This window comes from Apteryx rowi, unplaced genomic scaffold (genome assembly GCF_003343035.1).
Source record: "Apteryx rowi isolate R43461 unplaced genomic scaffold, aptRow1 scaffold_6, whole genome shotgun sequence".
NCBI classification, from domain to species: domain Eukaryota; kingdom Metazoa; phylum Chordata; class Aves; order Apterygiformes; family Apterygidae; genus Apteryx; species Apteryx rowi.
In genome coordinates this window covers 8,539,180-8,564,975 of record NW_020450871.1, presented here as the reverse complement: position 1 = coordinate 8,564,975, position 25,796 = coordinate 8,539,180, and the positions used below count along the sequence as shown (strand labels likewise).

Sequence of the window (25,796 nt, the reverse complement as noted above, 5' to 3'; positions counted from 1 at the left end):
GGGCCCCGGGCGCCGCTCCGCAGAGCCCCGGCCGCGCTGCGGCGCGCAGCGGGGCGCAAAGGGCGTCTCCCTCCAGCGCAGCGCCCTCGCGGCTTTTAATGAACTTCGGCGTTTACAAGACCGTGGTAATTTCTTTTTTCTGTAAGTTTGCTCTGCGTAACTGGTTAAATAGTCTAGTGCAGCGCTTCTTACTCGCAAGTGTTTCACCGCCTGTATTCGTTGGCCGTTCTTTAGGGCCTTGTGAATTTATATTCTCTTGATGTTCATAGCAGCTAGGAATCAGTATTCAGAATAGCGAAGTGTCCTCATTAACTGTTTTAATAGTTTTCCAAGAGACTTTCCAAGAGTGGTGCTCTACTATTGCTGAGCTCAGCTTTCCATAGCGGGTTTTACTGGTTTGAGATGGAAAATAGCTGTTAAAAATGAGAATGTGGAAAGAAAGAAGAAAAAAAGGGGAGAGGGTGAACCCAACCCTCCCCCCCGCCAATGCCCAGCAGTGGCAGGTTGGGATACAAGCAGCTGAACTCCTCCAGTCTGGAGACTCCTGCAATACTGAGGGCTACAGGAGACTTTTGAAATCCTATTGCAAAGAGTATGAAAAATATATTCTGTATTGCCTCTAAATTTTAACTAGCACAGATGAGCAAGCCAAATTTTTAGTGGTAGAAACAAAATAGAGAGTTCTGCATAAAATTTTGTTCTCTCTCTTAAGGGAACTTTTATATAAGTGTGTATGTATATATTTTTCTAGTGTAAACATTCTTGAATATGTGCTGGTCAGTTCTAAAATATCTCTACATATCTATAATAGACGTCCAACACAAATTAGGTCAGAGGATTTCAAGGCTTCATTAAGTCACTGCTCTTCTCGCCAGCTTATAGTGCTGAGAAAATGTGAACCATAAAGTGCAGCTTTCTGATATCCATAAACATGTCCCAAGGTAGAGAAGATGATTGTTTCCAAGTCTATAAACTACATGTGTGTCCTTAATGATTCCACCTTTAGTTTTCTCTTTGTCAGAATCTGAATTGGACAGAGTAACTCTCAATGCATGAAGGTAAAGCCTCTTCCCTTAAATCAGGAGGATTTGCTATCCGGCTGTCATATAAAAATAACTCGGGAATATCTGCAAATATTAGACCTCTCTCCTCTTTTAGCTTGCTCGTTTGGAAATGGATCATTTGCTGAATTAAGGTTATTTAAGACTTGGTCTAAAGCACTGGAGTATGTAGGGTTCTTTCCATTGATTTTTCAGTGGAGCTTGGCTGCGAAGAGATGGTGTTCTCCACCCTCACATACTTTCATTTCTACTTCCTATTGAGAACTTTTCTTAGCATTTTTGCAATTCTGAGATATTTTTTCCTCTTTGGTGAGGGAAGGCTGTTGTCTCTGACAGCTGCCATGCATACCTAGACTATCACTTGTAATGGCAAGTCACAACAGCTAAAATCTTTGCTACAACCCTCAATAGAGGCTAGGTGGGTAGCAGAAGAATTAACAGAGCAATTTCTTATAAAATATGATTAATTTAGCATGAATTATGAGTTATAATTCACATTTGGTGCTCAGCATGCTGCTTAAGAACAGTTCTCACATGTGGTACTTTTCTGTTTTCCTGAAATAATTAAAGGATGTTTATAGAAGAGAAGGAAGTATTTTGATGGTACCATAGCATAAATTGGAATAGCTCCACTGTTCAGTGATTTTTAGTCTGGATTTTGTTCAGTGTTACTCAAGAGAGAATTTTACCCAATTTTTATTGCATTTCTTCCTTCAGCTGTTTTGTTGTTGTTATTCTTGTTGGGTATTTTTTCCCTCTGTTTCAAGGGAGTTTCTGGTAACAGGCTCTGTGACTTACCCTTTGTTCTTAGCCCCACAAGTTGTAGGGCAGGATATTCTGTTCTGGGGGAAGAAATCAGGTTCTAGGCTTTTTATCTATTCTTGAACTAGGCAGAAAATGAGAGCTTTAAAAATCTATGTTGTTTTGCTGTATCTTGAACATAATAATGGTGGAGATGAAAGAACTGTAGTGGGCAAAGAAGAAAATTGAAAAATGTAATACATGGCATTAGATGTAAATCAGGACAGATATTTATTCAATAGCTAAATTAAAAATTATCATTCCTCTTCCACCTCTGCCTTGCTGCGTCCCCTTTCCAAGGCCTCCTTGTCTCATCCTTCGAAGCTCCTTACTGCGCACAAAATCCTGACGGCAGAAACTAGATCGATTGGATTGGAGACATGAGCTGATTTAAGTCTGGTGACCTTTAATGGCCAGGGCCTGTGTGGGACCTTTAGACTGGTATAAATAATTTGAACGTGACTCTGCAGTATCAGTTTATACCTGCCTGAAGGGCCAGTCCAAACCCTCACTACAGTTACACAAAGAGGATGACTTTGTTACACATTGCAAATCGAAACAAATCACTTAAATATTCTTTGGGATTTGTTCTTTCTTCATCATCATTCATTATGATGATTAATAAAATAATCATCATAAGTCAATGCTGGGATGAAGTGGGGGAAAGAGAATTCTTCATCACTGGTTTCTTTTGGAGATAATGTTGCCCTCCATTTATTTATACAAATAAATCCATGGTCCCAATCAAAAGGGCTATAAATAGTTGTGCAAATACTTTCACTCTGGAAGGGCTCATACAGATCTCAAAACTTCTTTGTGGGTTTCCTGGCTCTCTCGTATGGTAACTGAGGCTTGAGTAATCAATTGCAAACACAAATCTGTGACCTGAAACCAGTTCCAGCAATCCCTCTGTTAGGTACTTGGGAAGAGCAAATTCATAGGAAAATATAGTTTGCTTGTCAGAAATTCCTGATCAGAGAAGGTGATTACACTTTTTGAATTGGGGATTTTTTGAAAATGGTTTACCCAGTTTTAGAGACCTTACATTTACAGGGTCTAATACCTTTTGATTTTAGGAGAATCTTGAGAAATAAGATGTTCCTCCTAAAGAGTGAAGCTAGGCTAACTGCCTCTTTTCAGTGGAATCACTGTACTTGTATCTGTGTAACTGTCAGCAGAATTTTACCCTGAACTCTAGAAAACTGGATTGCATTTCCTTTAATTTGTTTTTTTATTTTTAGCATGTCATATTTCAGATACATTCTATTTGTGTTACCTTCTTTTTTGGTTAAAGAATAATGATTTATGTAGTGTACAAATCAGCACTTGTAGTGATGTAAGAATATAGAGGAAATATTAAAGATGCAATTGAATAAGATTCATTAGGTCCTTACCTGAAAAAAGTTATGGGCAATTGATGCAGTGTTTGCCCTGGACTGTCAGACTGAGTCTCGGGGCTGGGTCAATATGGAAACCTGGAGGTTGAAAGGCTCCAAGGTGCGACATCAGCAGCACTGTGCAAGCTGCCTAATTATCCCATGGGAATTACGGGTGCCATGACCATTGTCTTGCATATTTTGAGCTGTATCTAGGTCTCTGAATAATCTTTGAAACTTTTGGCATCTTTAATGCCCCATTGGTATTTACTTTTGACAGACGTTTCTCTAGTTTATTTTTTCTGGCAGAAATGACCCACTGAAGCGTATTTCAGAGGCCCAAGGACAAGGCATTAACAAAATAAACCTTACTGTAACTGTTAAGCGAAAGAGGCTACCATTGATCTGCCCTTAGCAGGTTGACTGATGCTGTAGTTAGAGCCAAAGCTAATGGGTTGGAAGGGAAGGTCTTACTCTGAATGACTCCAGAGAAGCTGGAAGACAGCTGAGATATCTATTGAAAAACCGAAGAACTGTATGCTAAGAGCTGGAGACTGGATCTTTTTCAAGAAGCCTAAGTGAGCTAGATACCCACATCCCACTGAAATTCAGTCCCCTTTGGGACTGCTGTACACAAATCACTGCACTGACGTGAAGGGGTTGGTTCTGGGACCAGAGCTAGTGTCTTTATAGGTACTGTGTGTGCTGTGTAGACCTAGTTGTAGACATACATACCATCTCTGTGAAAACTAGCCCAAGTATCTCTAATTGGGACTGGACTGTGCAGATGTAACACAAAAAAATGTTCTTGAGTTTCTGCCTAAACCAACAAACTATCTCACCATGATATACCTTTAAAAATGTACATATATATATATATATATATATATGACAGAACATGACAGAAGTTGTGTGTGTGTGTGTATATATATATATATGACTTGTCATTTGCATTCTCTGATTCTTTATAACTGGATTTATATTCTGTTATGAACTGTCAAAACTTTAGTGTAGCTATGGCTTCTTTATTGAAGTAATGTTATTTTTATATTAATATAAACGCAGTTAGAGTATTTCTTCCCTTTCTGTCTGCTTTCCGTGCCTACAGATTCTATTTAAATATTCCTGAAATGCTGACCTACTTCTTAATAAATATTTACCATTTGTGGCCAGCATGTTAAAAACAGGAGCCTAAGGGCAGGAATTTAAGAGTGTGTGTATATGTATATATATATGTGTGTGTGTGTGTGTGTATGTATATAAAGCTGTTTTTTTTCAAAGTTGCTGAGTATTTAATAGTTTCTGCTGTGGTTACAGAGATGTCTTTTGCACTCAAAATTTATGGCAGCTGGATCACTTGCCTCTGGTATCTGATCTGGAGTACAATGAATAGTCTACATATAGGCACCTATTTTAAAAGATGTTGGCTTATACCTCTAAATAATAAAGACTTGTGGAAGTTTAATGTAGTACAAATAAAAGTTTGATATATGCTAGGAAGTCAGGGTGTAGAGACAATATGGAGCTCAAGAAATAAGCCCTTAATAGATTTATTTATTTATTTGTTTATTCATGAGGAAAAACTTTTTCACTGTGAGGGTGACAGAGCACTGGAACAGGTTGCCCAGAGAGGTTGTGGAGTCTCCTTCTCTGGAGATATTCAAAACACCCCTGGATGCAATCCTGTGCAATGTGCTCTAGGTGACCCTGCTTGAGCAGGGGGGTTGGACTAGATGGTCTCCAGAGATCCCTTCCAACCTCAGCGATTCTGTGATTCTGTGATTCTGTGATTCTTCCTGAAACTGTCCATTAGCAAGATGTTACAACTTCTTGGGCACTAACCAAGTTCAGCATCCTACATGAACTGGATGAAGTCTGGCATTTTCCGACAGAACCTGCTGTGACCATCGTTCATGTGTACGAGCCACAGCTTCCAAAACTGAATCTTGGTCTTCTAGCTAACTTCTGTCTTATGGGGCACTAACTGGAAGTGCCTGGTGTGGAAATGAAAATAGTGCCACTCATTTTTAGCTTGGCGAAATGTGTTGCACCAGCTGAATGATCCTGTGCAGTAGTGGAAAGACACTGTGCTTTAAAGGATAGTGTTAAGTAATGCTCTCCTTAAATATACCATGTTTTCTAGTATACTTTTATTTCATTTAAAAAAAAATCTGTTAAGATTCTTAAATTTACCTTTTTGTCGCTTAAGATGGTCTCATTTCACTTGGGCTCCTTTCTGGTAACATATTTTGTAGATCTGCATATAGCTATCTGATGTACACCAGCGATGCTCTCTTTCTGCATTGTTTCTGAAGAGGTCAGCAAAGACTATTCTCATTTTACTACTTGCTTTTCTGCAGTCATAACTAGGCTGATCAATGGCTTTTGACAGTTGAATACTGAGAGGACCAAAGCACTTGTGGAAGACACCAAGTATGATGGCTGCTTTTACTGTCCTTGCGGTATCCTTGGATTCAGCTAAATTACATTCCTGTAGTGAAAATGAGATTTTTTTCTGCTTAATGCGTATTTTTCAATTGAGACTATTGCTAAAGTTCACCTTTAAAATTCCCATAATAATCTAAAAAAACAATTTCAAGGCTAAGAGCTTAGCTTATTCACAATATGGACTCTTGTGCCCATACTTCATTTACTCTAGACGACATTATTGTAGCACATTGCTGAGTGCTCTTTTTTTTTTTTTTTTCCCCTCCCAGTTAGCTCACTAAATTGCCCCCAGTTTCTGCAGATAGAACTGTAACAAGGATACATGGTCTCATCACAATCTACTAGCCTCAATAGATTGATTCCCATTTCAAACACACATTGGTTTTTGTGGAGCTCTCTACAGTAACAGAGTTCTGCTCTCAGTGCTTTGTACCCTTGACTGATCAATGTTAGTCTTCAGCTGGAAGTCTGGACATAGCTCGGGTATGAATTTCATCTTTATGTTCATTTAGAGCTTACAAGCCTGAGGAATTTCAGCCTGAAATATGACAGTGACTTATTAGCAGCTGAAAAGGGAGGTTTGTCATGAGAATACATAGAAACCTGAGCAATCACTGCATGAGGTGGATCTGTTATGTCTCCAGCCACATCTTCTTGTGTTGTGCTCCTCTACAGTCACGCTGACTTGGGCAGCCAGGATCAGGACAGCAGGGTAAATGAGTGCTGTCTTCTGACCTGACATCACGCTTAGCAAAGCAAAAAAGAGAAATTTTAACTGACTTGTATTACTCCACACACTTAAGTGCTGAATTAAAGCTTGTTAGTGCTGTCTGTCTTTTGGTCTGCAACTATTTTGCCTGGAAAATTATCCTCTTCCTCCCCCTGCTTATAATGGGCTACAGTTATTTGGAGGCAGATATGTGCCAGAAGCATACAGGAAATAAACTAGCAAATGTAGAGTCCCAGTGAAATCTGAATGAAATGAGACTGCAGCAAAGAATTCGGGATGAAATTTATTATTCTAAGAAGATATAAAATAGGATGGAAGGAAGTGTCATCTGGCTGTTACCCACAGATCGTCCTAGAAACATGTCTAAACAAGACTAGAAAACTAATGATATGTGATTATCTAAAGGTCAAGAGTACAATAGCAGGGGAAAGAGAACGTATTACATAAAATGTAACATGTTTTAGAAGTACTTATTGTATATAGGGTATAAATATTCATTAATAGAATCTCTGGAAAGGTGGGATTGCATTGTTTGGGAAGTTCTCAGTTTGTTCTCTGTTCCTACAAATTGATAATCTATACATATCTATACTTTAGCTGGTCATACCTTATCATCATTTTTATTGATATTTATTTCCATAACACTAATTTTAATGGTTGCAACTTTATAACTATAATGAATTTCAGATTATTTCATATGCTTAAAGTAGGGCATATCACTAAAAATGGTAATCTGTCCTAGAACACTTTTTTCCTATATTCTTAAACTTAAAAACATTCACAGGGACCATTGTAATCTTCTCACAGCTATTGCACAGAAATGAATCAATTCTGGTTTGGACCTTTTAGGGGAAATCCTTCCTTCCTTCCTCCCTCCCTCCCTCCCTAAGAAGAAGATTCCCTAGTAGTGCTTGGTGCGAAGTTCTAGTGGCTGTTACAGTCACTGCTGCAGATGTTCCCTCAAGGTGTTCAGCTCCAGTGTGAGCCGTTCCATCCTGTGACCTCCTCTGTCACATGGAGGACGCTATTCTCTGTTCCCAGTTTGTTCAGAAAACTATCATCCTTACTCTGTTTTGGTTTGGATAAACATTTTGGGGCTCTGGAAGTTTTCAGTAGAATGTATGGGGGGGTCTATCTTTTATTCGTGTTTTTTTTTTGTTTGTTGTTTTTTGTTGGGGGGGGTTGTTTTTTGTTGGGGGGGGTTGTTTTTTACCCTCCTCTCATCTTCAATTTATTAGCATCATCCAGGAATGTGTGTTCTGGAGCTGGATGTAGTATTCTAATAATGGCTGAGACAGTATAGAATTTATATACTTTCTTATTCTTTAAATGTGTGAAGCATACCAAGGTCATATAAAACTCTATTTTGGCTGGGAAGAGGGGGAAGACATCCCAGCCCCACAAGTCTTCAGCAATTTCTGCCTACTGTATTTGTCTGAGCTTTTATTGTACCTTTACTGCTGATACATTTTCTTGCAGAGGGAGGATATACTATAGTACTTCATCTTCCCTGTGCTTGTGCTGACTCTCAGGGGAAATTTAGTCTTTTTAGTATGCAGTTGAAACACTGTCTGAAAAGGTGTCATGGTTTGGATAATAATTTTTCAAACAAATTTAATACACTGATTTCCTTGGGATGAAGATCAAGTACTGTTCCATCCAAGATGTACCTAGAGGGCAACTTGTTTGAGTTAAGTTTACTGAAACAGAAATGACAGAATATCAATTTGCTTTCTAACTTCATGTCATATTTGAGAATCAAATAAGCAATTACATGAGACTAAATTGGATTTATTTCAATATCAGATTTGCAGTCCACTTGTTGTTTTATTTGATTGAGATAAAATAGCCCTTCATTTTATAGCAAAAATGCTCAAATACTATATTTCTTCTTGGGCTTCTTCAGGGTTTATAACTTCTTAGACTTAAGTTGAAAATATTACTGATATATAACCTGTAACCAACTTATTTAACACCAGAAGCCTTGCCTGTATTAAGATGATGAATAGCCCCAAAGTTCTTTTTTCTCACCACAAAGTGACTTGCAAACTGGTGCCAATGTGTTCATGTCAGCTCTTTCAGTTATTTGCATTTACCATAAACCCCAAATCTGAATGTAAAAATGGGACCTCACACATAATACCCTTGCTTAATTTACATGTGCGACCATGTGTAAAAATAGGTCAAAATGATGATATACTTCAAAAAGTATACAGATTTGGCTTTTGTTGTAGAAAATATGGCCTTTTCAGATTCTTCCCAGTCTCTTCCAAATGTTCAAATGTCTCCAAATACTTCACTGAAATTTTCCTTCTTAAAAGAAGCAGATTTCAGCAGCCTACTCTTTTCTGTTGTTCATTAAAGAGCTTTTATTGTAGTTTGGTTTGTTACTAGATATGATTCACACAAATGTTTGTGCTCCATAACACCATGTAAGGAGACTAGACAGCCCAAAGGGTTAGTGAAAGGAAACTTAAGTGTTTCACCTCCAGGCCTCCTGTCCAAGATTAATGGTAATAGAACTGCTTCCTTCTTCTTCCTTCACCCGCAGTGCACTTTGTAAATTAGGTCAAATCACACTCTTCCATTTCTGTATATTTTCAGAATATGAATTGCTTCCCATGATGGGGGAATTAACATTATTTTCCCTTTGTTTTGGTTCATCTTTTACACAGAATTATTTTGGAAAAAATATTCTATCACAATCTGCTTCTGTATAAAAAGTATGTTCTTCATCTAGAATTGTAATGCCCCTCTAGGCCAAACAGAATTTTGGTGAAATATGTAGAGCTGCTGCCAAATCCCTAAGCCCCTGTGATTCATTCCAGTCTACACAAATTCATGCATTTAGAATAAACATTAAAGAAACTCCAAACATGACAACTGAGGTTTTACCAGCCCTGAAATTATAGCCCAACCATGATAATTGAAGTTTTGACAGCAATGAAACTAAAATTTGGCTGCCAAAAGCCATATTTACTTGTTTGTTCTAATGGCTATGATCACCATGAATTGTGGAGAGAATTAGTGGTCTCAGTCCAGAAGCAGTGGCAGTGTATGCAGTGTGCACTTAAGAATCAGGTATCTATATGCAAAATAACAATTGTCAGGCAAAGGAATGATCTCAGTCAATTAAAGGCTAAATTAGTTTACTGAATGAACTATTCCAAGGAGTTGATGTTTATTAGTACTGCAGTATCTTATACTGGCATTGCCTACTGTAATGATAAATATAGCACTTGTTCTTTGGTGCTGCCAGCCTTTCAGAAACACTGAATTTGCATGTCCTTTTTATGATACATAAACAATGCTCTTTGCAAACAGCTCTTAAGCCATGATTTGGACTTTCTTATTGCAATTGTTCCTTTATATCCTTTCTGTAAAATCCAACTGTTTATTAATACATATTGCTGTGAATATATTTGTCTAGCATCCTGGAATTTGCAGACAGGAAACATCTAGTTCTGTGGGAAACCGGCAAGTCGGTCCTCCACTCCCTTTCATTCCCCCCACTAGTATTTTTTGTAGAATCATAGAACACCGGGTGGGAAGGGATCCAGAAACATCACGTTGCCCTAAGGCAAAATCGACAGTGCTCAAACCATTCCTGACAGATATTTGTCTAACCTGTTTTTGTGGATGCTTCACAGCCTCCACAGACAATCTATTCCAGTGCTTAGTAAGTAAGTTTTCTTAAACTCTTTCTGAATCTTTTTTGTTGCAATTTTCTTGTCCTGTCTCCATTTGGGCACAGAGAACAGTTTATTACCTTTTTTTTTTTGCACCAGTCTTTTATGTATTTGAAGGCCATAAGCATATTTTGTCCAAGTTGTACAATATGTATTTTAATTTCTCTTCTCTTTTTGTATTAGAGCATACAGTTAGATAGACTTTGCCATATAATTTACCATTTTTCCAGTGTTAGTCCATAGTTTAAGGACTTAGATGAAGAGTTTACCCGTTGGCTTTTAGCAAGAGGCAGTATAAATCTACACCAACTCAGGAACAGGCCAGGGATAAACTTTTTATAGTTCTGCCCTCCTGAGTGCCTCATTGCTTCAGTGGGGAAGCAATTTGCTTTGGTTTATACGCTGTTAGTGCATTACTTCCCAGCTGTTATTACGGCTGCTTTGGTGGCAGCAGCAAGGATGAGAAGCCAGTCTTTTGCCCAGGTCTGGTGCTGGTGGGGAAGAGAAAAGAGAAACTGAGACTAATTGGACTTCAGAGACAACTCTTCGATGTGCTGGCACATGCACTACTTTATTCAGACAGTAGAGGAACTGTTCATAGTAAATAAGAGACTCATCTTGAAACTTATCTTCACTGTAACTTTTCTTGCCAAGATTTAACATTATTTAGCAAATGAAGGGTTTGGGGGTTTTGTTGTTTTTTCTCTCTGGTGAAGCCATGGATATATGTCTCTTGACTCTGACCTACATCTCTACTCCTACTTAGGAGTAGGGCTTGACTTCATCAAGGTTTGCAGATCCCTTCAACAGATGGGGCAGCTCACTTAAGCATATTGTTTCATAATCTCAATCTGTCTTTATTGCTTTCTGCTGTCCTAGTCCTCCCACCTTTCTTCTTTGACTTTTCACCTTTTTATATCTTCAGCAATATTTTGAAATTCAACCAGCTGAAGAATTAATCTATAAAAAAAGAAAAGTCATTCTGAGATGTTCAAAGCTATTTTGTCAACTTAAAATATTTGTGATACATATTATATGTAGTAAGCGCAAATATATTATGCGATTTTCCTTTCTAATTATTTTTGGCCCTTTTGTGATATTGCATGTCAGTTTAAATTTTCATCACCACTGAAAGCACTGCTACTGAAGTTATTTGACAGTAAGTTATAATTCTGACATGCAGTTACAATGGTGTAAACAACATCTTCTCTTAATGGTGAAGAAAGCCAACCTTGGAGACTCCTCTGAAAGACTACCATGATAGTAGATAGGAGTATTTCCCAAGACTCAATAAAGAGTACAAGTTTATTTTTCTCCAAAGGCTTTTGATAGTAACCATAATACTATATTTTGTTGTCAGTTCTAAGTTATTGTCCTTGGCTGATGATGGAATTTCACAGATTAATCCAAAAGAGGAACCAAAGGGTAACGTGACTTTAACAACAATGGATCTAGAAGGGTTCCTTTTCATTCAAGGCACTGGTTTTCATTTCTCTATAGTAAGAATAAGTGCTTTTTTTAGCCTCTTTTGCACAATTCTTTAGAAACCCAGGCAGGAGTTGCTCTTTTCACTCCCTTCCACTTCCTTCCCCATCCAGCTGTGTCAGAGGAAGAGGTCACTATCGTCAAATGCTCTTTATGATGCTCTGATGGAGAACAGTTTGTGTGAGTGCTAATGGGCTTCTGACAGCATCAACTGGTTAAGTTTAAATAGTTTTCTGAGCTGGCACTGGCGATCTCTTCTACTACAACAGCTGGATTGGAAAATGACGTGTGGCTACGGCTTGGTCCCTGGGCCAACAGTAAGTCCCCATGGCTGTATCTTCTGAGGAGACTTGTCTGCGTGTGAATGTTTCAGCAGTCATATGGGAATGCTCTTGACCCATGCAAAGATGACTTTTTTTCAGTTTAGTGTTAACCTTTTCCCAAGTACCCTAAACTAAAACAGGAGGCCCTGTTAATCCTATTAATCCTGCCTGAATTATAGTCGTATAAACAGTAAGGTGAACTAACACCAGAGTTTAGTCCAGCATAACTTTTGCATCTAGGGAAATACCAAAAGTTCAAACATAAAAGCAGGTTACTGCACCTTACAATTTCCCATTTGTCATCTGAATTACAGTAACTTATCCTATGTGTGCTCATAGCCTATGATAAACTCGGTGATTTCAACTAAATTATACAACAACAGAAAGTATATAGAAAAGATTATTTAAAGCAGTGTAACTGTTACCAAATGAATCCCCATCTATTCTTTGTAAGAAGGTGAATTTGCTACTTGAACAAATGCATCAAATTTGAAAATTGGAAGTGGGAGAAGAATGGGGAGAAGTATTTGAAACTATTGTTCTGTTTACAAAAATGGATTAAGGACCTAGTCCTCAATTGATGGTAGTGATTGTGATTCATACCAAACTTAAGATCTAAATGATGTCTAGATTCATCATGTTTAATTTTTAGTGAAATACTTTGTTTATAATGATGCACATGCCAAAAAATTTAGATCATAATACGAGTTAGTGATGAAAAAGGAAACATGAAGAAAAATGTCAAGTTTCATGGAAATGAGCTATTATGAATTTCACCTATATTTGATCTTCAAGTATCCATTGGATCTTGTATTTACATCTTTAGAACATTTTATTTGCATTTCAGACCTCATATGGTAGAATGATTCATTTTGTCATCACCAGATCAGGCAGTACGTGAGGCTGGTTAAGCAGTGCAGTGATTATGGTCAACTGGGTGTCAAGCTTTCTGAAGGTTATTCTGACATCTGGAAGACTTTGTACTGTATCATGTGAAACTGAGAAATTGCCTACGATCATCCAGAAGGTTATTTTCTTGTTTAAAACAGCAAAATTACTCTATCTAGCTAACAAGTGCCCAAATTTCCATTGCATATACCATGTTAGCATTCCTTATTCAGCAAAGTTTATACCATGTTCTTCAAAGAGACTTAAATTGTATGTGCTCAACGTCCATTGAAATTCAGTGGCATTTGGACACCAGATTCACTTGTGCACCTTAAATACTTTGGCCTTAACTAGGAATAAGCTCTACTATACTATTTAATCAGCCAGTGATTCGCCATCTAGTATTAATTTTTTTCTCTGATCTCTTATTCTGTGTTTGAAACAAATTGAACTAATATCAAATAGACTTCTTAATCCATTAATCTAGCTAGCTTTTGTTATGAATGTGAGCCTGGCTTTCAAGCAGCTCCTTCTTTACATTTTGCTTAGGGTTCTAATATTTTTGCTTAAAGTCTTTGATGGATTAGTGAATAAAACCAAGCCTATTGTGATAGGCCACTGGATCTGTTTCTATTACAACTTTTCCTTGTGGGGAAGATGGTTCATAGGGTTTTAGAGGCACAAAGAGCAATGAAATAATTTAATGTGTACTCAGCTAAAAAAATTGTTGTTTTTTTTTTTCCCACAGTATTAGCAAATTTGCCAGTTTGGGATATGTGTGTGTGGAGGGGGTCTCTAGCAAGCCATGGAAAAGATGATAGAAAAAGATAAGTTGGACATGAGACCCAGAAATATTGAAGGCTCAGAGCTTGTCATTTTAGGGGAATGCTCACAGGCCAAGACACCATGAACAGGCAGGAGTCTGTTGCAAAGGATAGGGATAGAAGTTGTACAAGGTTAGGAACTGATGCACCTGGAGTATCATCAGACATGGTGGCAGGTATGGTACAAGCCACTGAGTTCAATCTCACCTGCACTGATGTAAATCAGGAGCAAGTACAATGAAGTCGAAAGATGAACACTGCTGTAAGATCAGAATCAGGCATCATCTCTCCATGCTGTGGGATTTATTTGCTTTTCAGGATTTAAGTCATCTCTGACAATTGTTTCTTGCAGCCACAAAACCAAGTACATCCTACACTGAAGCACAGCAATAACAAGATTTGAATGTCATTAGGGGCTGCTTCTACACATCTTGTATTAAAGCAGCTAAGTGTTTAACCCATGAATAGAGTTCCTATTATCTTTGCTTTTGAAACCTCAGTATAGATCGCTTAACCACTCTGCAAGAAATCCCATGAGAGACCACAACAGCAGGGAACAAAGAAAAGCAAAAAGGATTGTATCTGATAGAGCTCTTTCATATTTCTCATTTGAGCACAGAGTCAACTTGAATATTATGCCTAATATAGATTAGCCTCAGTCAGATTTCTGCAGAGCATGAAGTTATAAGAGAATTTGGTCAGATAGTTTTTCCACTGAAAAGCTCTGCCAATTAAGTGCAGCACAGAGGAAAGACTAATGCACAAAATGCATAATGTATTTCCTCCTTCACAACATGGGGCTTAAAAAAACCCCATGTTATAGCTCCTGTTCACAGTTTCTGTCTGTGCTCAGGTAAATCCAAATCTGAGATGAGAATCTGTTTAAGTGTAGATTATCTAACAAAGTGCTGCTGTCAAAATTATGGGGTCGGATTCCAGGCAACAATGTGGCCATTTGAGAAGGTTGGGTGTTGTGTAGGGTCAGCCTGCAGTCTCATCAACAGTTGTGTAAATCAGGAGAACTGGGGTTGGAGAGGTAATAAAGATGTGAGAGCTACCTCTATAAAACTGACTGAGAAGAAACCTAGAGCCTTTCATCTCGCTAACGAGGAAATTACCTTGCTCACTTAAATACATCTCATACATAGGAACTGATCACTAACAATGTATAGTACATTGACTTTTTACTTATATTTTAATGCTTGAAAAATATGTCAGATGGATTGGCAGCACCTCAAACAAATCTCTTTGTTTAGTCACAGAAAAATTATATACCAAAACCAGTGGAAAAAGTGCTCCTCCCCTCCCCCCTTTATCCCAGTGACTGTCTTGAAGCAGCTACTTCCAAAGAGAGAGGGGGTCAGACTCCAACTTCATCTTTGGCATTCCTTCTGCGATTGCAAACAGATAATTGTGATGATGAACGTTGTGCGCAAAGTGAGGTGAAGAGATTAAGCCTATGAAATTCAACCAACCTAACCAACCTATGCTATGGGACAACTGCAATCTACTCTTTCTCTAAGTGTATTTGCAACAATGTTTTAGCAATAGTTTTACAAATTAAATGTAGTGCTGTACATTCAAACAAACTGGCTTGCACATGCATACATAAAGTATGGGTTAACAGTTAGCAATATTCTGCTTCCTGGTGCAGCAATAGTGCTGGAAAACAATTTTGGAATCATGACTACGCTGTGTACCTACCCGCATAGCAAATCAGACCATTTCTAGAGCACTGTCTGCATGATCGGATTATAGACCAGACTAGCTCTCACTCTGGATGGCAGCACAGAATGATGACACGAATACACCTCTGTTAGAAAATGGGAAGATGTTTGCTGTTGGCCAAATGAATTGTAGAAGGTCATGTCCTAGGCTAAGGCTTAGCAGGCCACTGCTAAGCAAGGAGAAACAGAGAAGCTTACTCTCCTCTCTACTCCGTTCCTCTAAGGTTTTCTTAGGTCTGCAATGGAGAAATGCATCTCTTCTCAGAGAAATCAGAAAAGCTTTTGTCAAGCTGGGCAGTTTCCTAGTTTAGCCACATGCAAAGGTCAGCCAGTCAGAGACAATACTGCATTACATATGAATTTTCAGGGAAAAGCCTCACACTTCTGAGGGAACAGCAACCCCAAAAATATTTCTGAATATGCACATAGGAGAACATCAAAAACCTGTACAGTTATTTTACAAATACACACTCCCAAAAAATAAAATAAAATAAAAGCCTAAGAAATCATTGTTGATTAGTGGTTACATTCAATTTCAAGCCAGATTTAGTCTGGATTTTTTTTTTTAACTGAATTACATAGCATCATTCTCCAAGGCCTCAACTCAGCAAAGCGCATAAGTACATGTTTTATTTGAGGCCCTTGCACATGCCACCAAATTCAATGAGATCACACATGTAGTTAAGTGCTTTTCTGGGTTAAGATCTAATTCTTTGGATTTACAAGAATTCTGGATGCTTAGCTGGGTCATAAAAGGTCTAAAATATTTTGTTGTAATAATACTTTAGCAAAAGAAAGGCCTGATCCAAAACTTTGTTTTCACTAATAATCAAGAAAGACATGTCCCAATGCTACATAAAATAGCAGCTGCATATTAGAAGTCATTCCAGGACAAAGGAGAGCCAAATATTGTTATAGTCACTTTGCTGAGAATTTGGACTGTATTGAATTAGACCTTCTATGTCAAAAATTATTACATGGTTCAATATTAATCAGAATTGAACTTCACTGTAACTTAGCATTTTGTTTGACCTTAAAGGTGGCTTGCACATTATATACAAGTAACTTATAATATGATTTTCCTGAAGAATTTATTTTACACTGTAATTTAGTGTCAAAGACTTACAGACAACAGGAGTATGTCTGAATAGTTTTATGCATAATCACTACAGGGCCTGCTTATTTATTCTACTTTTCACTGAATAATATTTAGTTTTTTTTCTAAATCTTCTCCACCCTTCCAAAAGAGGTAACACTTATTAATGTCACTCCTTGGGGAAAGCATTGTCATTTAAAATCCAACCCTTAATATGTATTCTGTGAGCTAAGGTGTTTTACTCATGGCATCTATTTGTATATTCAAAAATGCCCATACATGTACATACCTGCATTTTGCATGTATAAACACTTAGATATTTGAGTAATTGCAATGCAGCACACGCACTACACACCTGTAGTGAGTGATGATGGGTAGTGCATTATATGAGTCCTTATATGGGGAGTGGGTGTCTTCTGCACATCGTGCCAGTGCCACAACAGTCATCCTCGGTAACAGACGCCGCTTGGCCTCCTGTGGCAGACTGTTCTACGGGCACACAAGTTGTCAGACATATGCCATACCTGCAACTTAATGGGTGGAAGAAGCCAGCAATTTCAGCACTAATTTGTCATGGCAAGAACATGTAGTATTCAAAGGGTAGAATAGCAATCATTCAAGTATCTCCATCTTATCAGGCAAACCCGAAGGAAGGAAAAGAAGCAGGACTTAATACCCCGTGTAGACTCTTTCTTGGTGAGATCCCAGAGATCAAGCAACCACTGTCTCCAGTGGCTCTTGCTGAAAAGTCATCAGATCTACGCTGCCTCTTAAGTGAAATAAATACCAGTTTTCAAAAATGATGGAGCCTGTAGTTCCATGATGGGCACTGAAACACACCTTTTCTGTAAAGATGGTTAGAAAACTGTGTGCTATAACGTGGCATAATGTGGTCATCTCTGTATGTACATGACTCATGCAGTTGCAGGCACGCCAACCAGCAAACAAACCACAGATTACACGTGTGCCTAAGTGGTCACTACTTAAGCATAATAGTAGGCACTGCTTAAGCATGGTGAACAGCCATCTCCACTGTGTTGTGCTATCTGTACATGGCTCTGAAAATCACAAGCAGCTGTATGTTTTTGATGAAGCTGCTGATGTGAATAGATTGGTTTACCAGCTCTTTATTCACAGTCCTTGAATTCCTCAAAGCAGAAATCTTTGAAGCCAGAACCATACAGATGTAGAAAATTATTTTTTAGATACTTCTGCTGTCTGCTATTGCAAAACTGCTGGTTAGGTAACTATTCATGTGACTCTTCCTCTGGCTCCTCAGTCTCCATAGGGCTTCAAAAACCTGTCTCCTTGCCTTGCAAAAATGTGAACTTGTTCCCTAGAGTAAAATGTTTACTTTACTCTCAGTAGATCTCTCAGCTTCTGCTGCTATTTGTGGAGTTTATTTCTTTGTGATGGAAGATCTGAGGCATAGCTAAAAGTAGGTGCTTGAACCACTAAAACTAAGAGTTAATTCTCAAAGATGATAAAGAAGGTATCACCTCTACCAAAATCTTCCCAGATTCATGTTGAATAATAAGTGTTTACAGTGTGTTACCAGTTCATGAATTCAAAAGCTACTAAACTTAGAAAGCATATAGCATAAGATTCATTCATCTTTAACATATATGGAATGATACTCCACAGAAAACTAGATTTATCTTAAGGCACATCTAGTATCTTGTCTGAATACTTCCTTTTCTCGTAGCATCCAAATTACAGCTAAGACTGGTTTTTGCACCCATTTTGTTAATGCCTATCTAAATACAGCAGGATTAATGGTAGTTATGAAATCTGTTTGCTTAAATTTGTATAATTGTCTTTGGTTTATAATGTCCTTGATAAGTCTGTTGTTGTGACTGACTGGTTTCAGAGGTAAATCAAAACACCTCTGTGCTAACGCAGCTGGTAAGAACTGAAGCAGGAAATGGAGCCTACCTGTTCTCTTTATCTGTTCCCAGTGGGAAATAGCAAGTACGCAGCTCTGTTTCTACCCTGGGCACCTTGATCTGAGGTTTGGAAAATCCATGCAGAAGTTTAGCAAGACTTGACTCTGTTGCATGGGCAGCTGGTGCTAGAGTCCATCTAGCATGTTGGTTTCTGGGAGGCTACGCAGTGGGGTCAAGGGACGCAAGCACATCCCACGTGCTTGCAAATGGCATGCAAATGTTCTCCTGTTAAAGCTGCAAATATTGGCTTTGACATAGAATCATAAACAATTTTCCCTGAGATAAAAAGATTTATTAAATCAATTACCACAGAATATCCCTGTATATGAAGAACAGTTGCACTATTTTATTAGATACTTTTTTGTAGAGAGCTTTCAGCCAGATGAACTTGTATCATATCAGAAGCTTAGGAATAAAACTTAATTTGTCTTTAAAATATTGCATTTTTTCAGTTTTGGGCAAAATGAGAGAGAGTATTAGAATTCTCTTTAAAAAGCCCATTTCCTTCCTAATTTTGTTTCTGTAGCAAATGATAGTGATGTCACAAATAAGAGAATAGACACAAGGAAAATGCTGCAGGTGAGTATTGAAAAAATCTTCTCTACACATACTTTGCATTGGTATTTCATTATAATAAATGTAGTCTGGAAATCTCCCTGCTGGTGTTTTGAAAAGTAATCTTGCAAGCAGAAATTCCAGTGTTATTCTATATGCAAAAGCCCCCCCCTCCTCCCTTTTTAAGTCTTTTTTTCTTCTTTGCTTTTGATTTTCTTTTTTTAGGTACCACTTGTCTTTTTACATTAAGTGGGAAGACACAGACACACAGACACACAGACACTCCCTCCCTTCCTCCCTCCCTCGAACAACTGAGAATGAGAGCTTGAACTAAAGAAACCATTTCCGTCTGCAGCCAAACAAGGTGCTATTTACAACAGTCAGTGGCTGGTTTAAGGTAGCTAATCCAAAGTAGGTCACCTTCATGAGTCTTCCAGGCTTTTCAACTTAGTAACTCAAAAGGATAACAGTACAACTTTTAGTTAATGAGGGAACATCAGAAAAAAAGAACTGCAGGAAGCTGTGAACTGCAATATCTCCTTGTTTAAGATAGAAAGCCACATGGCTAGAACAGATGGGCAATCCTTCCGTGATTATCCTGGGCCACTGGCTGAAATAAAAAGCTGTCACAACACCGAGGGCTGTATATAAAGTACATATACATGACATTTCTCCTCACTGGTAGTAAAAAGTTACACATGATAAAAGACTTCACAGAAAAAGGGAGAATTTAATGTGATGGTGGAAGGAGTAATTCTTTCATTTTTTCCTTTATTTCCTAACATGGAGCATATGCTAACGTCCTGAACTAAATTTTTCTCTCAAAAGGAAGAAGGAATATATATTCCACATATATATTCCATAATTTATATAAATCGAACATAGAAAAGTAGCTACTTCAATTAGATTTTACTATACTGACCCAGAAGTGAAAATAAGGATTATTTATATTGCTACTTTATAAATATTGTTACCAGAATTAAATGTTGGGAGTTAAAATTTGACTTTTGCATATACAGTGACAGTGACTTTTGCATATACAGTGACACAGTCTGTGTTTGCAAACAAAACAAAACAACAGAGGATTAAGACTGGCATGCCAGAATCTCAAGCTTTACAAAAACATCAAAACTAGAGGTGTTTCTTGGATACAGTTCTCCATTGACCTCAGGTTGAGTTCTGTCCAAGTATACTAAAAGAGAATTGGCCTGAAAACTCACGTTGAGAAGAGCTAGATGTAAAATGAATAGGTAGAGAGGAATGTGGGGGGTTGGGTTTTTTTTGAAAAGAAGATATGGAATAGTAAATATTCTTGGTACACTAGACCTGAGTGGTCAAGAATGTAGATGGAAACCATAAAATGACTGACTTGGAGAATGTAAAAGAAGTAAATGACAGTGCTGTGGTTCTTTTTCCAATAAAATCAAGATACATTTCCCCTTCTTTTAGAGTATTGCAATATGCTAGGGTGGGTTTTTTTTGTCTTTTTTAAGAAAAAAAGCAATGAGTTGGTCACATGTTGCAGGGCAGACACTAAATTGTAGTCTGAGAAGGGGAAATTTTTACCAAGCTCTCAGAGTAGCTTCTTAACCTGTTTTGTTCTTTCAGATTTGATACATAGACCATAAAGACTGCCCACTTTTCTGGGAGAAGGTATGTTCTCCATATGCAGAATATTTCACTGACATGATTATGGGTGGTATATTGTTCCTGTTAGCAATAAACTCAGGAAAAAAAGTGAATTTGCCACTTAAAGGGAGATTCCCCTCCCCTCAGGAAGATACCTCTGCTCTACCACTACTGAAGATTAGTTATAAAACACTGCTCATGCTCATGGCCTATTTTGAATCTTTTCTATTACTAAGAGATAAAGGTGCTAAGATTTTTTGAAATTATAGGAATATACAAATTTGCTAAGTGTTTGGGATTCTTCACAGATCTTCTTTTAAGAATATTAGATACCTGAGTATATTAGATATCTATCCTTAGAAAAATCAGTTAATTCCCAGATAGCCTTTTTCCCCTAAAAACTCACCATGATAAAATGTATCTGAAATCTAAATTTTGATACAATAGGGACATGACTGTTTTTAAGAAAAATGCAAATCTTTACTCTGAAATAACTGTCTTTGTCTTTTACTGATTACAGAATGTGCTTCTAAATCATCCGTGAGTCAGCCTCTGAGTTGGAGTTCAGATAAGCCTGTAGTGCTTGTTCACCAGATGGACTGTAAGCTCTTCAGAGTACAGGAAAGGATATTGCTTATTAACATTGCTCTAAACTTCATTTATTTCCTTGTACAAAGTCTGATTACTTGATTCAATTTTAGACTGTGTCTATGTTGTAAGGAGGAAGGAAGGTGTATTTTTATAGCATGATAGGTAAATCTAGCTAAGTAGATCAGAGTAAAAATTTTACTGGAACAGACTTTTTCACATAATTCTAGGTAGCCAAGATTGACACCCACCTCCCCTCAAATACACCCACATGTTGAATTTACATATCTATACCAAGGTAAAAAAAATTTAGGCCAATTTTCTGTTAGATTTTTACAGCAAATTAGCCAACTTATTTTAGATACACCTGTTTAAAACACACAACCTCTTTGACAGTTAAGTGCAACCATAATAATACTTTTCTATTAAGTATCAAATCTGTTTTTTCTCTCGTATACTTATGCTACATACTAATAGTCTCACATAACGTGAGCAACATCAGAGATTTTCAGAGTGGTAATTCTCCTTTGTGTAGCCAGATTAAATCTTTTTTGATGCAACACAGATCACTAGAGCTGCCATCATTCATGAATGTGATAATAAGAAAAGTCAATTTTATGGTTGTAACTTTTATAATGTCATTTCTGATTTTTGTTTGTTCTGGTTAGGATTTGTGCAGTTGAGTTTTTTGATTTTTGTGATTTTTTTCATCTTCAAATTCTCATGGAGCTCAGTCTTGCCCTTTTTACTTCCTAGTCTGAATCATTTTAGCACAGGAAAAATAATTAGCTAAATTATACTCCTCCTGATTTCTGTTTGGCTGTTTTCTTCAGCAACAGAGGATGTTATGAACAGTTAGTGGTTACTGGTCACAACATGGTTTTTAAAAATGAGTGCCAAAAGAAGGCAATCACTTCAAGATTCTGTTCATACAATTTTTTCTGTATTCAGTTTTTGGAGTCAACTGGACTGATTTCCATATGAGACAGGCTAACAGGCTGGAACCTCCTTGATTCCTTGGGAAATGCTCAGATCAGCCTGGATCTGTACAAGGCCGAGGACTTCTGCCCTGGTGTTCCCACTGCAAGCCCTGGACCTGCTGTCCAGCAGTGCTGCTCTGGCAGATCCCCGAGGCTGCAGACCACTCTCGAAATCCACGGAAAGAAGAAAGGGCTCCCATCTTACAGAGAGCAGGGATGGGCCTGAAAAAGGAGCATGGCTCGGCGCTGTATGATCTGCACTGTGACTCATAAAATTGTTATCAATAGCAAAAGTAATAGGCAGCCCATCCTTTTATCCAGCCATACCTACTGCATTCTCCTTTCCAAGCTTTACCTAACCTCTATAAACGCAGGGGAGAGGAGGATGTTGTTAATGAGGAAGTTTGCTCCCCTCCCCCTGCAGTTTCTTTTCACTCCGGCCACAAGTGTCACATACTGAGCTCCCACCCACATGCAGGGCTGGTTTTGCACTGAAGGCTCAGATCTTTATGGCCTATAAATTATTGTGGTTTGGATGCAAATCTCTCTGGACATGCATTCAGTATGACACACATAAGACTGAACATGCACAGTTACTCCTCACTGGCTTAAATTATATACAGAAATTATGAAAATTCACATTTGCCTGTGTAGTTAAAAATTGCCCTTGAAAATCTGGAAGACATTTTCCAGTAGTTCGTAAAAATTTTAAGGAACCATGGATCAAAATTTGGTCATAATTACTGCCGTGTTCTTCTTATAAAATGCAGTATTACTCTGTGCTAAAATGTTGCCTGGCTTTCTGTGGTTTTATCATAACATATCATGACCTTCACTGGTGAGCTTGTCAGGTAGAGATTAACAAGAAGAGATCTTCTCTGCAGTTGCACAGGAGAGCTGAGGCAGGAAAGTGGATAAAAAAATGAAAATGAGTAGCATTGCTAGTAGCTGAAACCAGGAAAGAGGAGAAAAAAAGAGAGAAGAAAAAGAAAAAAGAAACCTCCTTGAAGAGGCTATGCAAACTTCTTGGGGGCAGGGAAGCAGATGAGCCACAGTTAATCTGAAGGGATTTATAAACCTAAGAGCAAAGGAGCTTCTGTTAAAAACCTGCTGGCAATGTGAAGCTGCTGAGGAAGATCTTGAAGCAAACAATGGAGGCACAGAAAAATCCTGTTGCTGTCAAGAGTTAGGCAGTGCCCCTTCACAGCACTCACGGCATCCCACAGAAACACAGTAAAAGCTCTGTATTCAAATATTTTTTGCTTAAATTGTGTCAACATTTTTCTTTTAGACACTGAATGTGTGTGTTCACCAGTTGAATTTTGCTTTTTAGCAGTTTTATGCCATCAGTTTGAGTGGTGTCTCCCTTTTCATGAAGGGATAAACATGATCAGGATCAGGTCATGAGGTCTATGACTGTTCAAAGCTACTGGTGGTTCTGCCTGCTCAAATGAAGTATGTTTTTTCTGGATCCTTTGAGTGTCTAAACTCTACAAGCACTAAGGGAATGCTGTATGGGGCAACCACATACTAAGACCTCAAATTCTCTAGCTGCTTTTGAAAAGGAAGGCACTTTTATCTAGTATTTGTCAGCAAGTTTGCTTAAGTACATTTGTAATGTCAAATCATTTGATGGTTTTGAATAAAAATTGTCCATCAATTTACTGAGCTGTGCAGACTGTCCAACAAAAATACTCAAGAGACTTTGAATTTGATTGTTTTGTTCGTTTGAACAATTCACTTAGCTGTACTGTGTGACCACCAAATCCTGTGCACATGCAAGTGGTAGGGAAGGCTGATACTCAAAAATTATCACAGGCACTCTGTCCATTAAGAACAGTTGGCCATCACCACAGATGGCATAAATTGACACTATCCCACTAAATCAGCTGAAGGTCAGCCAGAGCATGTTTAGCCATTGAATAGAATGAAGTACACTTTTGCGTTATCTTACCTGGAAGTTACTAATTATGTATTTTGACCTCTGTGTTTAGAGCCACCTTGAAGTTAATGGTGCATACTCTGAATATCACTACTCAGTTTGAAACTGCACCTGTGTATTAGGGCCTGGTTCAGATCTCACTACTCTGCAAATGAGGAGTAGCTACACTCAAGTCAATAGTTTCACATCAGGATAGAGCTAGTATGAAATGTGTATTGAACAGTGCAAGTTGATAGTACAGGACCAGAGAGTCCATGAACTTTTCATGTATGAAATAATACCTTGCTTGTTTTTTCTGAGAAAAGAGTTTATCCCTGGGGCCTCAAAATTAATGTGTTAAGAACAGATTATTCCTAAAACTGATCCTTCTGTCAGATCATAAGATTGTTATTGACAATTAATTGTAACATTAGAGAGTCTATTTGTCCAGCTGTACATGGCTTTGGAAAGTAAAGTATTTAAACAATGCTTCTTATCTCTAGTCTGCCTTGTATTTCATCAGCTTTTGTAACATTGCAACAAAAGATACATCCCAGTAAATTATGTTTGTAGCCTCATTGGATCAGGAAAAATATTCCCTTAATGCCTCTGAATCTTACTGCTTGTTTTATTATTCTTCAAATCGTAAAGTAAAGTACTTCCGATGGAAACAAAATATTACTAGTCTGCAAATTCTACTTGGCTATCATTAGAAAGAGGAATTGCCTCAATCAGAAGATACAATTTTTCATCTTTGATTTGGCTTGTAAAGTGGAATTGGGCTTAAGAAAAGAGGTATTGTGCAGACAGATTAAAAAACTCCCTACTTTACTACTATCATCAGATAATGAGATCTTTCGGATTAAAAAGCCACTACCAATAAGGAACAAAAGGGAGCTGAAGTAATCCATTAAGTGCACTTTTTGAGACACGGGGCAGGTAATTACAGTCACCTTGCCCCTGTGCAAGACCTTTCGATTGCAGAGCTGGGGCGGTTTTGCACCATGACTGTTTCCAGCCCAGGGTTGCTTCTGCTCTTTAATATCATTGAATGTCCTTTAAAGAATAGCCACCTAGGCCAAAAGCCTGTTGCTTGCTTCAGAAAAATTCCCCACACCATTTTTGCATATAAAAGTTTGTACACACTTAGGTATGACAGTAGCTGTGGTACAGCCAGGCACCTGTGTTATACATGTGGATGACCCTGTGCCAGGTGGGCGCTGCAGTAATTTCTTTTAAAAGTGTGCGTGTATATCTATAGAGTAAGCAGTCAAGTTACTTAGCCATTCTCTGTGGGGGGCCCCACAGATTGAAGGTCACATTCAGGTCTGTGTTGGTTCTAAAAAAATTAAGAGAAAGCATCTTTCAAAAGTATAAACTAGTCAATAGCTACGCAGCAGGAAAATGAGCGAATGTGGAGCTACTGATTGTTTGTCTATGATCTCCGTGTATTCAGTAACGCAAATCACACCGAGGAGCTGCTTTTGGCCTCAGGCATTTCTAGCGTCACCAGCACATGAACGCGCCCCCCAAACGGCCTGCGATCAGGTCAACGGGAACTGCCTCGGTCGAGGCGGTTTTAAAAAAAGGCAAATATCAGCCGAGAAATCAGAACATTTTGGCCACGAGGAGGAAGGAGAACGGGGCGGCCGGCGCCCCCCGCCTCGTGGAGCCGCTCATGGCGCCGCTCCGCTCCGCTCCGCTCCGGGGGGCCCCGCCGCCGCCGCCC

General features: G+C 38.3%; 1 protein-coding gene across 1 annotated transcript in view; it reads left to right on the top strand.

Moving 5' to 3' along the window:
- The window catches only part of XYLT1 (xylosyltransferase 1), a 282,026-nt gene that overhangs the window by 36,160 nt on the left and 220,070 nt on the right, over nt 1–25,796 (top strand). The gene's annotated exons all lie outside the window — the stretch shown is intronic.